Below are 17,493 nucleotides of genomic sequence, written 5' to 3' on the forward strand. Positions count from 1 at the left end.
AAGTTCAGTGATAGTTGGACTTAATATGCAATTAATATATTTTCACAAAGAATTTGTCTATGTCCATATTAATCGCAATTGCTGCCTACTGTTTCGATGAGTTTAATCCACCACACATTGTTGATTTTAGCATCTTATTGTCAACACTGATTTTTGGGTGAGTTTTTTTCTGTGCACAATGGCCAACATTACATTACACGCTGTAAACCTGTCTCTCCCCCACCCCAGTCAAGGAATGTGAGTATTGTTAAAGGCTCCTTGACTTTCACCTTCCTACTGAGTTATGGGGACCTCTTTTTTTTGCACTTCATTGGCTCTTCAGTTGAGATGAGCGCTCAAACCCTCCCGGTCACTGCTGCTTTCAGCTTTATCCAGTCTGAAATATCACATCAGTAACAGGAGCTCCGTCACCGCTTCCGGAGTCTTTACCATTCTCTGAAAAAAAACGCCTCCCGAACAGAATCGTGCCAGAGCGAAGGGTCTCTATCCGCAGCGAACTTAAAATAAAAGCGAACATATTTCTTCCAGAATTTCAACCTTTTGTTACAATGCACGGTAAGGAGTTAACTCCACATCTTTGTCTCTTAGACCTCGGCACGTGCTTTGTTAAAATGTCACACTTCTGTTTGGTGCAAGTTTATTTCTGATAGGTTTTCCCCTGAAATCATTGGACGTGTTGCCACCGAGGGTAATGTTATTCAGCTCTCCCTGTGTATAATCGTGATTTCCCATTTGAGATGCCTGAAATGTTTGGGATCGCGGCATGTTTCATTAATGAGAATAACTGGACGTGTTTGATCTTTACAAACTGGTTAAATAACTTTGAAGAGAGAGAGAGATCACAATAGACAGAGACAGAGTATCAGTTAATGAATGGGGTGAGTCTGTGTGCCTTACAGTTTGTGTATCTTTACTCCTATATATCTGAGTGTGTTATTACTTGTGTGTGTGTGTTTATGTGTCAATGTGCTGTGTGTGTGTATAGGCGATGTGTGTGTGTGTGTGACATGTGTGTTTCTGAGCGTGTCTTATTGCACAACATTGCCTGGGCAATCCACATTTTCCAAATGTTGCAACCGGCAAGGCACCTTAAATGGATGATTTGATATAAAGAAGACGAACATCGACCTCAGTAATAATCAGACCACATCCTTCAGAGGCTGCAGTGATAGGTGAGTGCAAAGGGAAAATGCCTTCTCGGCACTCTCAATCTGAGTACAACATCAGCCTGATCTGCTGGCCTTTATCATCCGGTACCAGCTGCCCAGGACTGGTGTTAACTGTAGGTCTTGATGGGGTAGTTTTGCAGGGATTGTGATTTCAACTGGCTACCTGGATGATGACATTTGCAGCACACACAAGGAAAGCTGTACCCGGATATTACCAGGACAGGGTCAACATTATAGAGTTCCAGCCAAGTTGCGGGGTGGGGGGGAGGTGAAGGTGGAAGTGACACTGTTTTCGGGAAAGAATAGTAACATGACATTATCAGGAGAGATACAACATCATGCCAGTGCAATGTTCCTTCTAATTTCAAAATATTGCGCATAAACGGACGGAGACACATATGATAAAGGAACATATCTGATAAAAGGGATGTGGATGAATACTTGAGTTGATGAAGAAATAACTTACATTTATAGAGCACTTCCTTGACTGCGGGTCGTCCCCAAAGTACTTGGGAACCTTCTGAAGTGCTCGTTGTATGATATGGTATTAAGATAGATAGTGAGTAAAGGAGTACCTATAAGAGTTGGTCCCAAAGCAAATTGAGCAGTGATTATCTGATATTGACAGGGTTATAGACAGGGTCCTGTTGATTGGGCAAGACTTCAGAAAATTCACCCTAACGTGTACCAACTCTGCTGGAGACCTACAACATAATCATTCCATCACGTGCATAGAATGTGATACAGGTACAAAGATTGACAGATAGACAACTCTAGAGATTAACAGATACACTGGGTCTCTAACAATAGGCTTTCCTGTGGACACTGACAGATAATCTAAACTCGAAAGTTAAGAAAGTAACAACATTCACACTGAAATATTTAAAACTATGACAGAATTACTGCGAGCAAATGGTTGTAAACCAATTTTATTAATAGGAAATAAAAGCAGCAGTTTATCAGTAATTATTACATAGCAATACCATTAGTAAATATTATGTAAACAGCTTCCTTCTGAGTCCTATGTGACTCTATGCCTGAAAGAAGTGATTTAATATGTTCTGTATCGAGGAGAGAGTAAATACGTATCCAGTGAGTGATTTCACCCCAGTATTCAATGGCCATTATCATCTCGCAATCTTTCTCATGACCTCATCCCATTTTAAATTCAAAATATTACAAAGTGGATGAAAGCAATGTTTCTCTCTATTTTCATTGTATTTTTCTGGTAATGGGTGTTGGATATTAAAGCCAGGGTACATCATTCAGTCAATCAGCTGATGATGATATTAATGATTATTAAAATTATGATAAAATCAGTCAACATTCAGTGATTTATAATCCACTACTAATTGCTAAGAAACACTATGATTTATTTAGGCAGTGATTTATTTCTAACCCAAACCAAAGATATAATCTGACCTTCCCTTATCAACAATCATGTGATCTTAATCATTTGACTAGGTTACCGCTTTATCATTGCTGTCAGTTTTCTTTTATTCTCAATATAAACATCTCAACTCTTTGATTAGATGACAGCTTAACTTCATATCCCTTATTCGCAATACAGATATCTGAACCCCTCAATTAGATTCCCACTTTATAAATGCCATCACATAGTTCATATTCTCAACATGAACCATCCAAACTCTTCGATTAAACTCTTGTTTTATAATCACTCTGAAAGATCCATTATTCTCAGTATAGACCATTCAACTATTTGATTAAACCACAGCCTTATAGATGCCCTCATTTACCTCTTATTCACAATCTACCTCTTATATCTCTTATTTACCTCTTATTCACCATCCAAAAGCCTCAATGAGACAACTGTCTTATAATCATTCTTTAAAGTCATTTATTCTCTGTATAATAAATGACTCAATTAAATTAATGCCTTATAAAAGCTCTTGCATACCTCTGATTCATATTATAGATCACTGTCTTATAATAATTTTCTAAAGTCCTTTATTCTTAGCACAAACTGCTGAAATCAATTAAATTACTGTCTTACAAGTACTCTCAGAAGTTCCTTATTCTTCTTATAAACAATCTGAATTCCTTAGTTAAATTATAGATACCAATCACATGTCAAGAGATAAAGTCAGGTTTGGGCACCAGATTACTTTCCCACAGATAGGATAGAAAGTTGTAGAAAGGTACAGGATATGAATTCATTGCAGGAGATTATATCCTCTAAGTTCTTGTGGCAATGGCAAATGGTTGGAGCTTTGAATTTTCTCCATCTCCATCCATTTCCTTGTGAATCCATGGCTTTATCACAGATAAAATATCTCCTACCTTATCCCCACCTTCATACACTGGCTGGCATAAACCTTCACCCATACATATTTAATATTACAGACTTAATATATCATCTGCAATAAATTTAAGGGTTTTATGACATCATGTGTGGAGATACAAACACATAGCTGGGGTGAGCCAAGTGATAAGAAAATTATCTTCACATAGTGAGGCTGACTGAATAAATCACACATGGAGACATTTATTCTTATAGCATGGCTGACCATGGTAAGTGGAGACATTAGTCCTAACATGGCTGATTGTGGCACATTCTATGGTGAAGGCTTTTAACGGTTTCATTCTATTAATATTTCAAATAGAATTACATATAATCGGAGTTTTGTCACCACAATATCATAAGCTGGGAAAGCAATGTTTCAGTAATTCACAGGCCAAAGATTGCTCTGTTATTTTGTTTCTTCTGAAATCCACTATTTTTCCACCTGCATTTGTCTCAATGACACAGAATTGGTCATATATAATTCAGGAGTTGCATCTGCAATAAGACTGAGAGAATATTGTGAATTCATCACTGGAGGCTAAAGTGATCAGCTCGTATGCAGGAGTGTGTTATATACAAGAAAATACAGAGGATGGAATCTGTTACATTCAGGGAAACGCACTGTAGTGTGTTGGAGCAAGAATAGCAGGAAGATTGCTGCGTCTGGGAAAGGTTAACAATGCTGATGGGGTTGCGTTACAAACACCGCGTTGGTGTACAAGCTGGAGCCTGCTAGAAAGATAGGTTAACAGGCAGGGGGCTGGAGTATGTTACAGAGAGAAAATGGTCTTTACACTCTGCGTTATTGCTCCCATTGTCTCCTGGTGCCACATGCTTTGTCTACAGGGTTAAAAGCTGGGCAACCTCTGGGTACGGACTATACTGCTCGCATTGCTTACCAGGTTTGCCTACATTGCTACCATGCTACTGATGGATAAACAATAAACCCATTAGTATGGCTTTGTACTTACATCCGCTTTCATGGTGTACCCTTTTAGGGTGGTCCAAGATGTCTTTTTGGAATGCCCCCATTGGGGCAGATGCTATCACAAACTCAGTTACTCTGTTGGTTAGTTCTGTTGCTGTAAAGTTGCAATCACACCCCTTGTCTTTGCATCTCCTTATGACTTGGTCAATAGTCTCTGTTGGTTGTTGCCTAAAGGGCATTAATTCCAGACAGTGTATTCTGAAATTGAGTTTCACTTGTAATTTATCTTCAAGTACTTTTTTTCCTTTGGGTTTTTAAGAAGGTCACTGGACAGTACTGACATATTTAATCTGTGGAGGCTTTCATTGCCTGTAGCAATTTGAAGTTCAATGGCTTGCTACCTGGTTCAGAGATATTGAGGTCCAGAAAACACAGCTCATTGTGTTGTCAGACCAAAGTAAATTCAGATAGGAGATCTGTTGTCTTCCAATTGAGTGTTGGAATTCTTGTTGTCATCTTTTAGCTTTTTGCAGTATTTTTTTTAACTGTAAGGTTTCTTCCAGCACTTTTAGAGTTAACTTGGCTCTGAGTTTCAGTACCTTTTAGCGGCCACTGGCGTAGCTTGTCATAGATTACTGCTTAACTGCAATGTTGGTACTATTGAGCTGTTTCTGTTTTTCCTGGTTTAAGTTTAACTTAAAACTCTATCACAAAACAGTGATTTTAGGCGGGGGAATGGCTGCAGGACTTCCAAACAGAAAGCAAACAGTGAAAAAAAATTACAGGTTCTTTCTAGCTGTTGGGAAATGCCATTGGGTGAATTATTTTCCCCAGCCCAATATACAGTATTTAGCTTCAGCAGTAATGATATCCCCAGTCTGTGGAGTTCCACTAAAGTAAGATCATCTGCAGTCTGTTGTTTAATTTCTGCTCCTGCTTAAACTTTGCAGCAGTTAGTCTTTTACTAATTAAGCTCTCTGAGATTTGAACAATCTTACTGGGAAATGATGCTTGCTGGCTAGAGTGGGGTGTGATCCCAGAATAGAAATATACGCCAGAGCTCTATCACCCCGCCCGCCACAGAATTGGAGCAGGCAAGGGGAGGACAACTGAAATGTCCATTGACCTTGGGCGGGAATTTCCAGTCTCACTCGAGTGAGGACGTAAAATCCCGCCCACAGTGTGTGTAGAATCCCTGCAAAGCTGCAGAAATCTTATACACATGGTGAGTTTTGATAGTTGCTTTTCTTTCACATCAGCTCTTTTATCGCATGTGATTTATTGCATGATTTTACAGTCAAATTTTCAAAGACACGCTTCCATTACTGCCGCCATGTTACGGATGGTGTATTGAAAATCAAAAATCTTCAGAATTCAGAACTGCCACCATGTTACATTCTTCCTTTTTGTTGTAAATGTACAGTTTGGTGAAACAATAATGTGGGTTCTTTATTTGGAGGTAAGACTATATACACAGTGGCACTGTGGTTAGCACTGCTGCCTCACAGCGCCATTCCCAGCTTGGGTCATTGTCTGTGTGGAGTTTGCACATTCTCCCTGTGTCTGCGTGGGTTTCCTCCGGGTGCTCTGGTTTCCTCCCACAGTCTGAAAGATGTGCTGGTTAGGTGCATTGACCTGAACAGATGCCAGAATGTGGCGACTAGGGGAATTTCACAGTAACTTCATTGCAGTGTTAATGTAAGCCTTACTTGTGACTAATAAATAAACTTTAAAAACTTTTGCACAGTATGTTCACTGGGAACAATGGATAGTACATTTGACTTTTACCACTGCTGCTCAGACTGACTAATAAATCATGGTAATAATGCATCATATGCTGTTGAGGAGTGTATTGAATGACAATAGTTTAGGATATGTTCCCTTATAGGGATATAAGTATATGCACATCATATCGCAATAGATAACACATAGCTATAAATTGTTACAAGATACAATAGGAATGTACCATTGAGCTGTGTGATGAACTATGAGGTTGGCTTATACTGTTTTTGGCAAATATGCCTAGACATATTTCATATAATAAACATTTTATTTCCGCATAAGAATCCTGTCAACCTTTTAGCAATAAGTCCCTGTGCCCATATTTAGAATTAAACAGTTTATGTAACTCAGTATTGTGTTATAATTAGAGTGAGACATACATATTGGATAGTTCTCTTCTTGATACATACATATCAAGAAGAAAACTATCCAAACGTTCCCTCTTTACTGGTTGGAAAGCAATCAGCAGTGGGGCAGAAAAGGGGGACGTGACTTACTCTCTAATTAAATGTTTGTTTCTGACTTGCTGAGTATGCTCACTAATATAAAGGAGCAGTGAATGGTTCTCTTGTGAAATGGATAGCCCAGAATGGTGCTGAGTGACATACTCTATGTAGGTCTCAGTTTCAGTTACTGGTTGGTATTCATATCCATGCTGGGATTTTAAGGGACTCCAGGGAGCATACTGGGAGATGGGATGTGGGTGGAAGTGATGGACAATTGGGTGGGAGGGCAGGAGGAATTAGTTTTACCAGCATCAAGGAAGGCAGCGGACTACCTGCTCACCCTTAGGCTAATTAAGGATTACCTAATTAGCTTTCTTCGCTGTGGCTGGTATTTTACTAGTGGAGGGTGGGCATCGTCACAGCGGTTGGTATGTATATCCTGGTAACCTACCTGAAAGCTTGGGAGGGATGTTTGTAATTGGGCTCCCTGTGGCCCATAGAGGGATCCCTAATGGCAAGGGTTGCCCTTCAGAAAGTACCCTCCTGAACGACATCAACTTACCTGCGTTTCAGGGCCTCCTCTTTCATGGCTGCTGCCCCCTGGGTGCAGTTCCAGCAGTGGTCACCGTTGCCAATGGCGCTGCTGAGACTGAAGAGCTGATAGCTCATTAAGGGGATGGGACTTCATCTCTTAAAGGGATTGGAGTGCTAACCGCAGGCAGCTGCTGGCCTGATGAATATAAAATACAGTTGGGGCTCCCAGAACCAGTGGAGGCAGAATTGCCCCTGACTTTTTAGTTGGTGGATGGGGCTGCCACTGCTGTGTAAAATGATATTCCAAGTGGCCTCAGCACATTTTATTGGAAGGAGATAGAAGCAGACACATTTCATGCTGTTGATCAGCATCCAGTGATTCCAGGAGAAAAGGCATTCATGTGGCAATCAGGTTGGCAATGATGCCCTTTACAATTGAATGAAGCACCAACATTCATTTGGGCTCAAAAATGAAGATTGGGCACTTTGGCATGGCCCTGGCAGATAGTCTGTACATATGGAGTCATACGCTGCATAAGCTGATGCTCTCAATAAAGCAGGAGAGTAAATTGAAAGAGAAAAAATAGTATATTTCAGAATGTTTGGATAACTGGAGGAAAACAATCCATCATTATAAATTAGAAGGAAACTCCCAGGGAATCAGGGCTTGCTTTGGATTGGCTTACAACCATCTGTTGGTGATTCAATGTATTATTTCTGTATCTTTGCCAAAATAAACCAATTCCTTAACCAGTTAATGCCCAGGAAGGACCTGATTTCCAAAGTGCAGCATGTGGCTGCAAAGCACCATTATCGTAAATGTGGTATGGAAAATGTACTTTTACAAAAGGGATCCTCCCTCTGACCATTGCCAATTTATTTGAAAGCAAAGTAACAGGTCAGTCAGTGTTGCTACAAACCGATGCCACAGCTGATTAACAAACAGACAGACATGAAAACCATTGTTATATCACTCCCATGTTAAATCGATCACAGACGGTAAGCTGCCATAATTGACCAAAGCAACCTCGGATTCCTCTCCTATATTTCTCTTCCCATGCCTAGTGGTATATGAGGCAGGCACATTGTTTGTATTTTCATGGTTAATTTTTCAGCTGATTGTTAGCTTGTTGCCAGAGACTAAAGTTTGAGGGGCATGAATCCGCATCAGGTATGCCTGACCAGGAGACTCTCCTGCTCTTGCTGCCTGCCATCGGCCTGTTGGAAGGATTTACAGGTCAATAGTCAACCCGTTTGGCTATGTAATAAACATGCCGTCCATGACTTTCCTGGAGCAGCACTCAAATCGGAAGCTTCTGATTCAGAGGCTGGGACATTACTCACAATACCTCCTTCAATCCTGATTTGAGTTTCCTAGTGAAGGTAACTGTAAATGTCAGGTAAAGACAACATTGGGCTTGGCTCTGATTTCCTCCACAGTCAGATACCTGCTGACATCTATAATTAATAGCCATTGGACAAGATACCAGAGGGCAGCAGGGTCCTAGGGAATTGTCCTCATGTGAGGAGGAAAGCTAATGAGCAGAGAAAATTAGGTGGGAATATTGAAAAAGGAAATATGGTGCTGATCCAGGACTAATAGATTTGATGGTTAGATGGTAAAGTGAGCCAAACGCATATATGAACAAGGAGCAGGATTAGGCCATTCAGCCCCTGCAATCTGCTCCGTCATTTAATAAGATTGTGGTTGATCTGTTAGCAACCTCAGATCTACATCCTACCTATTCCCTGTAACTTATCATCCCTCGCTTAGCCAGAATCTATCCATCTCTGTCTTAAAAATATCCAAAGAATCTGCTTCTACTGACTTTTCAGGAAGAGAGTTGCAAAGACACAGAATCCTCAGAGAAAAAATGTCGACTCCTCTCCATTTTAAATGGGCGACCCCCTTATTCTTAGACAGTGACAATGCAGCTCTAATTTCAGTTTGAAAAAGAAAGCTTCCCAATAACTATTATTAGTGGAAAGAAGTGCAGTGTATGCGTGAGCAATGGTGAGCACATCAAGGCTCTGATATGTTGTGTCATGGGGTGGCCGTCATCACACTTGCTTTTTAATCACATATGAGATTCTGAGTGAAATTCGAATGCTTTCCTTTTCAATCATTTCTTAGTTGTCAAAGAGTGAAGTTGGTGGAGGCTGAAGAGAGGAGCATCAAGAAACATCCTCCACCTCAGAGAATGTGCAGCAAGCTTAAAGGGGCAAACTGAAAAGTTTCCATCAGGAGCCCAATTCCACAGTGAGAGACTGAAAGCATGTTATTTTGGATGAAAGCTTGCAAATGCTACTTCTGGAGCTCAGATAGAAAAATAAATTATCCTTTTCCCTATAAAGGAAATCTAAACATAAGCTTTAAGATAAAATACTGCAGATGCTGGAATCTGAAACAAAAACAGGAAATGCTGGAAAAACTCAGCAGGTCTGACAGCATCTGTGGAGAGTGAATAGAGCCAACATTTTGAGTCTGGATGACTCTTCCGTCAGAGCTGACATCAGAGCTGACAAAGCATCATCTAGACTTAAAATGTTGGCTCTATTCTCTCTCCACAGATGCTGTCAGACCTGCTGGGTTTTTCCAGCACTTTTTGTTTTTGTTGTTGTGTTAAACATAAGCATTGCCTGGAACAGTTCACAAAAACACTGATGAATGTAGTAGTGACAGTAATTTAAAAAAATATGCTGAGTTCATAGAATCCCTACAGTGCAGAAAGAGGCCATTTGGCCCATCAAGTCTGTGCTGACTCTCACTTACAGAGCACCTTACCCAGGCCCAACCCCCATCCTATCCCCATAACCCCCTCAAATTTATCCCACTAATCCCCTAACCTACACATCTTGGGACACAAAGGAGAAGTTTAGCATGGCCAATCCATCTAACTTGTACATCTTTGGTTTGTGGGAGGAAACCCACGCAGATACTGTGAGAATGTGCAAACTCTACACAGACTGTCACTCAAGGCTGGAATCGACCTGGGTCCCTAGCATTGTGAAGCAGCATTGCTAACCATTGTGCTGCAGAAATTATGTTTGGTTCCCCATTTGGTTTATTGGGCTCCCATTCCAATTGGAAAATTTGGCAGCTGTGCCTACATAATTTCTAAAGGATAGTGATTTAGGCTGGCTAATTTGTCAATTTAGCTCTAGATCCACTTATCTCAATAGTGTTTGCAATCTTAGCTCATTCAACACTTCATTCTGCTACTGAATATAACTAAACAATCCTTTCTGCAAAATGTAACTAGCTGAACTATATTATAAATAATATTAAAATAATGGTGAATAATGAGTCCAATGTAGAAACTTCAGGTCTTTTTGAACTGACTGCAGTGTAAGTGGTCTATTTGTAACCATTTTTGGTTTTGCTCTAGTGCAAATGAGATGGTTAAACACTTGCTACTCTCATAGATTACTTGGATGTAGTGCATGCATGCAGTTTAAGGTTGAGGATGGCGACTAGGTTTGTTGTAAATGCGCAGACACGGGGGACTAGTGTGTATGTGTACTTGTGTGACTCTTGGTTGCAGGTAGTGGGAGGAGACCTTTACTTCTGCAGGGCACTGGCTAAAGGGGGTCTTTGAAGTTGATTTTACAGTTTCCCACAGGTGGGTTGGCAAGCAGGGGAGACTGTAATATTGGGCACCATGCTTTGTGCATTGTGGCCAGCACCCATCGTCCATCCCTGCCACAATTTTACCAGCAGCAGGAAGGTATCAGATGGCCTTCCAGCCTATAGGCCAATTGAAGCCATCAAATGGTTAATTAATGGCCAGTTAAGGGCGTCCACTTGCTGCTGGTAGGATTAAATCCACAGCGGGCAAGTCATGCCAAGTGTGCAGCTTGGTAGCTTTCGCTGCACGTACTGGTCAAGGCAGGGGGTGCCTCCACTACACTCACCCTGTGCCCATTGGAAGCAATCCCCTCCCAATGTCTTCCCACCCCAGCATTTCTCTCCTCTGCCCTGTTCATCCTGGTCCCCTCATTTCTCTCGCCCCTCTCGCCAGGGCCTGCCAGCTTGGTCTAGATAATAGTCCAAGACCGCGAGAAACTACAAAGGGTCGTGAACAATGCCCAATCCATCATGCAAACCAGCCTCCCATCCATTGACTCTGTCTACACTCCCTGCTGCCCCGGCAAAGCAGCCAGCATAATTAAGGATCTCACGCACCCCGGACATTCTCTCTTCTATCTTCTTCCATCGGGAAAAAGATGCTAAAGTCCGAGGACACATACCAATCAACTCAAGAACAGCTTCTTCCCTGCTGCCATCAGACTTTTGAATGGACCTACCTCGCATTAAGTCGATCTTTCTCTACACCCTAGCTATGACTGTGACACTCTACACTCTCTCGTTTCCTTCTCTATGCACGGTATGCTTTGTCGTATAGCGTGCAAGAAACAATACTTTTCACTGTATACTAATACATGTGACAATAATAAATCAAATCAAATCAAATCAAAACAAAACCCACCACCATTTAACTTTGCACCTGGATCCATCAATGATCATCGTTGGGAAGTGGTTGTAGTCCCAGCAGTGGCCTCTGCCCACATCTGGGTGGTGCTGCTGGGATCAGAGAACTAACAACTGTTCGATTGGCCAGCAGCTCTCTGAGGCAGGATGTTCTCCCCAGATGGGGCAGTGGTCTTGTCTCAAGCTAATGAATGGCCCAACAACTATTAAAAAGGCTTTGGGATGACTTGGCCAAGTGTGGGTGGGTTTACATCTGACATTTACACTGAAGAGCGGATCCTCTTTCACCCCAATGAAATCAAGCCCTTTGGGATAGGGACACAGTAGCACTTGGCTGTCTAATACCGCACCATTATATTCTAGATCGCCTTTTTGGAGGACCATATAACAAAAGTCCTAACACAACACCCTCTGTTATTGGGGCAGCATGGCGGCATAGTGGTCAGCACTGCTGCCTCACAGTGCCAGGGACCTGAGTTTGATTCCAGCCTTGGATGACTATCTGTGTGGAGTTTGCACATTCTCCTTATGTCTGCGTGGATTTCCTCCGGGTGCTCTGGTTTCCTCCCACAGTGTGGAGATGCCGGCGTTGGACTGGGGTAAGCACAGTAAGAAGTCTCACAACACCAGGTTAAAGTCCAACAGGTTTATTTGGTAGCAAATACCATAAGCTTTCGGAGCGCTGCCCCTTCGTCAGATGGAGTGAAAATCTGTTCTCCAACAGTGCACAGAGACACAGAAATCAAGTTACAGAATACTAATTAGAATGCAAATCACTACAGCCAGCCAGGTCTTAAAGGTACAGATAATGTGGGTGGAGGGAACATTAAACACAGGTTAAAGAGATGTGTATTGTCTGTACCTTTATCTGTACCTTTAAGACCTGGCTGGCTGTAGAGATTTGCATTCTAATTAGTATTCTGTAACTTGATTTCTGTGTCTCTGTGCACTGTTGGAGAACAGATTTTCACTCCATCTGACGAATGGGCAGCGCTCCGAAAGCTTATGGTATTTGCTACCAAATAAACCTGTTGGACTTTAACCTGGTGTTGTGAGACTTCTTACTGTTCCTCCCACAGTCCAGAGATGTGCAGGTTAGGTGGATTGGCCATGCTAAATTGCCCCTTAGTGTCCAAAGATGTGTAGGTTAGGGGGATTAGTGGGATAATGTGTGGGGGCAGGGGTGGGTCTGGGTAAGATGCTCTGTTGGAGAGTCGGTGCAGACTCGATGGGCTTAATGACCTCCTTCTGCACTGTAAGGATTCTATAATAGCTGGCTGGGCATGCTGATATAAAGGGAAAGATAAGAGTAGTGTCTTGCTCTTCCTCCCTTGGTACTCCCATATTTCCTATGCCCACTCCCAATAAAACACATCTAATCAAGAAACATGTTAACACTGCTTTATCAGTACATAGCAGATACACTGAGAATCCACTTATCTATAGAGTATGCTCTGACGTAAAGTATAAAATTGCACCAATATGTAAAATTTCAAAATGGATTTAAAAACAAATTCTTGGGGGGACCTTTTGTGATTGTTGTGCCACCGACTTTTCAAATTGTTTCCCATTGTAATCCAAGGAGATCGATGTAAGGCCAAATTAAACAATGGAGAGTATCTGTGGTGGAAACTTGACTTTGGTCTATGAAAGGAAACTTAAATTAAAACAGGAAACGCTGGAAGTACACAACAGATCGGTCAGCATCTGGAAAAGAAAGAGCAATATTTCGGCTGAGTCTTTATCCAATTGTAATAGACTGTCTACAGACCTCACTTGAGAACTGTTATGGACTGTTAAGGATGAGGGCATTAGATGATTATCTGAATAGAAACAATGTGCAGGGGTACGGGGAAAAGGCAAGGGAATGGCACAATTCTTGTTTGGGGAGCCGGTGCAGACACAATGGGCCAAATAGCCTCCTTCTGTGATTCTGTGAAGCTTTGAGTTGGTTTTTACAGTGCATTGGAATCCAGCACAGGAAATGGAAGTTTATGAGCTTGGCAAACACAATATATCACGACTCCCAGAGGTGTTCAGATAGGAGTTATGTCATTTATATATTGTGTTTAATTAAATCTGATGTTTTAACAGGTCTGTTTAAATGAACTGAACTGACTTTATTTACAGAAAACCTGAAAGTCACATGTGAGCAGATTGGCACAAACACAAGAGAGCAGATGTTAACAAATTAATCTTAACACACAAACTCTGCTGAGATAGACAACAGACGCCATCAAACTGTCAGAAATCAGCTTCAGGTAAACCCCAGCAAAATTAAATTCCCAGCAACACGAGGATAACAGTATTGAGACATGTTTAATATACGGTAGGATGCATTAAAAAACCTGGAATGTAATATGCTGAATGACTCCTTGGAGAACGGCAGCACCATGTATGTCACAAAATGCCAATTCTGTCCTGTTGGCACCAGATTATAGAAGAAAGAATTAAGACATGTGCTGTTGGCTTGGACTTGTAATAAGGTACTCTGGAATAAGGTTATTGCTTTTTTTCAGAATGCATTAAAATCTAATATTTTGTTAGTCCTGGCTCAGTGGTATTACTATCACCTCCCAGCCAGAAGGTTGAGGTTTAAATCACATTCCAAAGACTTGAATACAAGATCTAGGCTGGCGCTTAGTGTGGTAGAATTAAATAGAAATACATAGAATAAATAGCATAGAAACAAACCATTTGGCCCAATCAGTCCATGCCAGCATTTGTGCTCTACTTGATTCTTCCCTCATCCTTGGGCGGCACGGTGGCACAGTGGTTAGCACTGCTGCCTCACAGCACCAGAGACCTGGGTTTGATTCCCGGATTGGGCCACTATCTGTGCAGAGTCTGCACTTTCTCCCTGTGTCTGTGTGGGTTTCCTCCGGGTGCTCCGGTTTCCTCCCACAGTCTGAAAGACGTACTGGTTAGGTGCATTGGCCTTGCTAAATTCCCCCTCAGTGTACCCGAACAGGCACTGGAGTGTGGCGACTAGGGGATATTCACAATAACTTCATTGCAGTGTTAATGTAAGCCTACTTGTGACTCTAATAAATAAACTAAAACACTTCTCATTTTTATCTGTTCATCATAAATCTCTATTTCCTCTCCCTCATATGTTTATCCACCTTTCTCTTAAATGCAGCTATTCTATTCCCCAGAGCTGCCTTCTGTAGTAACATTCTCATCATTTAGTGCAGAAAGAGATTTCTTTTCTGACTTCTTGGTCGCTATCTTATGTTTATTATCCCGGCTTGTGCCCATCCCCACAAGTTGGATCTCCCCCTCTCTCTCTCTCTCTGTTTGCTCTATCAAAACCTTTCATAATTTTAAAGACCTCTATAAGCCATGCTTCATCAGTTTTCAGGAGAAAAGAGATTGAGCCTGTTCATCATTTGCTGATAGCTACAACATGGAAGTTCTGATATCATCCTTGTAAATCTATTTTACACCTTCTCTCCACTGCCTCATTATCTTTTTTATAAGATGGGACCACAACTGTTCACAGCACTCTCATTGTAGCTTAATCAGGATTCTATCCAAGTTTAGCACACCTTCTCAATTCTATCCCTCGAGAAATAAACCCCAGTGCTTGTTTTTTAAAATTTATGACCTTATTACAGATAAAGGCAAAATACTGCGGATGCTGGAATCTGAAACAAAAACAGAAAATGCTGGAAAATCTAAGCAGGTCTGACAACATCTGAGGAGAGAGAATGGAGCCAACATTTCAAGTCTGGATGACCCTTCGTCAGAGCTGGCGAAGGGTCATCCAGGCTTGAAACGTTGGCTCTATTTTCGCGCCACAGATGCTGTCAGACGTGCTGAGATTTTCCAGCATTTTCTGTTTTTGTGTTCCTTCATCACGATGGGTCATCCTGGCTCGAAATGTTGACCTTATTACGGAGGTGCCATGCTTTGGATGACATCAACCCAAGGCCCCATCTCCCTTCTCAAAGGTCACACATGTTAAAGAAGAGCAGGGAAGTTCTTCCTGGTTTGTGGCCAATATTTATCTCTCAATATCATAAAATGGATGATCTGGTTATTATCAAACAGCTGTTTGTGGGAACTTTCTGTGCAAGTTGGCTGCCAGACTATCTACATTACGATAGTGATTACACTTCAAAAGTATGTAAAGAAGAGGCGAAGGTCTAGTGGTATTGTTGCTAGAATATTAATCCAGAAACTCACCTAATATTCTGGGGTCTTGGATTCGAATCCCGTCGTAGCAGATGGTGGAATTTGAATTCAATAAAAAATATCTGGAATTAAGAATCTAATGATGACCATGATTGTCGGAAAACCCATCTGGTTCACTAATGTCCTTTAGGGAAGGAAATCTGCCACCCTTACCTGGTCTGGCCTACATGTGACTCCAGGGCTACAGCAATGTGGTTGATTCTCAACTGCCATCTGAACAAGGGATGGGCAATAAATGGTGGCCATCCAGCAACACCCTTGTCTCACGAATGAATAAAGAAGGTGTTACTTTGAGGTTGATATGAATGCTATAAAAAATATACTTTTCCACAAAAAAGAATGGAATCTTGGAGTTGGTCACATGTTTTCCTAATGATGTTTTATTCCTGTTGCTCACAGCATTTACATTTACAGTTTCAGATCTATGTCAGTGACATTTTTAACCTTAACCCCAGCGAAAATTGGCATGTGAAAAAACTGCCTAGATATGTGACACCTTTCAGAATTTGGGAGTTTCTGGAGGAAAACTGCTGATAGCTTATTTAATAGCACTTCCGTATTTAAATGGGGTTAATGACTGTTTTAGAAAAATGCAGCAAAGAAATATGTGTGTGAAACAGACTCCCACTGAAGGAAATTTAATGATCTGACTTTGTGAGCTGGTTGTCAGGCTGCATGTGGCCACCAGAGGGAGTTTTGAGCAGAGGGAGAAATGACTCTCAGGAATCACAGTAAGAAGTTTAACAACACCAGGTTAAAGTCCAACAGGTTTATTTGGTAGCAAAAGCCACACAAGCTTTCGGAGCTCCAAGCCCCTTCTTCAGGTGAGTGGGAATTCTGTTCACAAACAGGGCATATAAAGACACAGACTCAATTTACATGAATAATGGTTGGAATGCGAATACTTACAGCGAATCAAGTCTTTAAGATACAAACAACGTGAGTGGAGAGAGCATCAAGACAGGCTAAAAAGATGTGTATTGTCTCCAGACAAGACAGCCAGTGAAACTCTGCAGGTCCAGGCAAGCTGTGGGGGTTACAAATAGTGTGACATGAACCCAATATCTCCACATCTCAGGAATCAGTCAGGTCATCAGGTCCACACCTACCAACAAACAATGCATGATTTGCATTGAAGTGGACTCCACTGAAGTCCTTTAAAGTCCTGGGGGAAGTAAGTAATCACTGTGAAAACATGCAGGAACATGAAATTCTGTGAGGATCACCCTAATTTCTCCAGGTAATTGAATGACTATCAGGTCATAGAGGTTTACAGCATGGAAACAGGCCCCTTGGCCCAACGTGTCCATGCCACCCTTATTTTTTTTAAACCCCAAAGCTAATCCCAATTGTCCACATTTGGCCCATATCCCTCTATACCCATCGTACCCATGTAACTATCTAAATGCTTTTTCAAAGATAAAATTGTATCTACCTCTGGCAGCTTGTTCCAGACACTCACCACCCTCTGTGTGAAAAAATTGCCCCTCTGGGCACTTTTGTATCTCTCCCCTCTCACCTTAAATCCATGCCCTCTCGTTTTAGACTCATATTCCACCCTATACAATTTTGACTATTTGTATTGCAGAGCTGATAGTTTCATGATTACGGTTGCCTGGGAGTGTTGTATTGTTTAT

At 41.5% G+C, this 17,493-nt stretch overlaps 1 protein-coding gene across 2 annotated transcripts in view; it reads left to right on the plus strand.

Annotated features, from left to right (window-relative positions):
* The first annotated feature begins 450 nt into the window (after window positions 1-450).
* dennd2b (DENN domain containing 2B) overlaps window positions 451-17,493 on the plus strand; it is a 415,361-nt gene continuing 398,318 nt past the window's right edge. The window contains exons 1-2 of one of the 2 annotated variants that reach the window (XM_078220723.1): window positions 455-555; window positions 13,787-13,917. The gene's annotated coding sequence lies outside the window, so the exon portion shown is untranslated. Of the gene's footprint in view, window positions 556-13,786; window positions 13,918-17,493 lie in introns of both variants that reach the window. The other variant, XM_078220724.1, reaches the window with a different exon arrangement.

This window comes from Mustelus asterias, chromosome 9, assembly GCF_964213995.1.
Source record: "Mustelus asterias chromosome 9, sMusAst1.hap1.1, whole genome shotgun sequence".
Taxonomy (NCBI): Eukaryota; Metazoa; Chordata; class Chondrichthyes; order Carcharhiniformes; family Triakidae; genus Mustelus; species Mustelus asterias.